Source organism: Aplysia californica, unplaced genomic scaffold, assembly GCF_000002075.1.
Source record: "Aplysia californica isolate F4 #8 unplaced genomic scaffold, AplCal3.0 scaffold00190, whole genome shotgun sequence".
Lineage (NCBI taxonomy): Eukaryota > Metazoa > Mollusca > Gastropoda > Aplysiida > Aplysiidae > Aplysia > Aplysia californica.
Genome location: NW_004797460.1, coordinates 45576 through 47163, shown reverse-complemented (window position 1 = coordinate 47163; position 1588 = coordinate 45576).

Genomic DNA, 1588 nt, shown 5'->3' with positions numbered 1-1588 from the left:
CCGAAAGAACCCCGCTCAAACCGAGGGGCAAGCAGCACTGAGCAAGTAAGCGAGCACACGGCACACAGAATAGATACGCGAGTCCGTGAAAAGATTGATAGATGATCCACGGAACGGTAAGAGAAAGCAGAGAGATGTGATACTCGAGTGGATAGAGATTTTCGTTTTAGTTCGGGGTTTATAATCATTATCTTTTTTCCGTCAGGATCCAGGGATGCAAACAAAAGTTCATAATTGTTGTTTTTTTTATTTCTGATGTCAAATGTTTGATGTTTGTGAGTTCTATCGCAACAAATGACTTTTGGTTTGAAACTCATTGGACTCGGAGACAAAATGGATAGAAAGAACGTTTGCTTTTCCTGGATACCTGAATAACTCAATACCTGGATACCTGGATATCTGGGTACCTGGATACCTGGAGGTGTCATCTCTGACTCAGAGGTTGACGTGTAATGACCCTCCATCCTTCAAGGTCGCGAGCTGCCGTTGCACATTCTGCCATATCCAGTCCAGTCCATGTTTTTATGTTGTCAATACATGTTTTTCTTTACCTTCCTCTGGCTCTCGTGCCCCACATCTTTCCTTCAAGCACCTCTTTCTCAATCTTCCACTACCTCCTTCCACACCCCTCTGTCTTTCCCTTATCCATCCCTCTCCCCTCTCTCTCCCTCCCCCCTCCCTCCTTCTCTCTCTCTTTGAACTGACACCGTGGCCCCACCAATCAGCAAATGCACCACACTAGCTCTGTAGTTCTGTAGTTCTGCAACACTTGCCAGCTCATACATTAGAACAAGGAGACGATTTGTGTGAGCGCCTTCTCTGTTCCCCGCTCCTTCAATGAGTTCCCTCGCAGTTTGGGAAGGCAGAACATAACCCCGATTGTTCCCTGATGGATGACGTCTCTGACAAAGCTTAAGTGCGTTGAACATTTGTCCGAATTGTCGATCGAATCTGCATGATCTTCTCCAGTTGTTAATCTGTTTTGTAATGCGGTCAAACATGCATGGCGAAACTTATTGTCAAATATCTCCTTACCTATTGAACATAGATTCTTCAACTTTTGCACAATGGCTTATTATCAATTTGTCTTAACAGCTGAATAATAATGTTTCTAAACTCCTGCACACTGTATTCTAGAAATTCCTTAAATAAATATTAATTTAAAACATTCCATTCGATGGTTTCTACAGATTTTTAAAAGTTTACAGCTCGGGCGATATTGCTTTTTAAAGAAGTAAATCTGTCATTTTTTTCTCATCGTAACATTCTGCTTATAATTGGACGCATGTTTTGAGAACCTTTGGTGCAAAAAATGTCTGCATTATAAAAATAATTTCTTGTTACAAGTTTTGCCTCTAAAAAGTGGCATTGATGAGCTGTGACGTAGGCCATATGCGTATGCAAATTAATGAGTGTGAGAAGCGGGAAGTGCTGTGAACAATCACACATTTCTGGGAGCATTCCACAATTGCCAAGTGGGACAGGTGGGGACTGTACTTAACTCTAGCACCGACCAAGGCCGGACGGAAAAATGTGCTCATTACTCGGTTCTCCTGGGCTCATTATCCGGACCGGGTGAGGTGGGGGG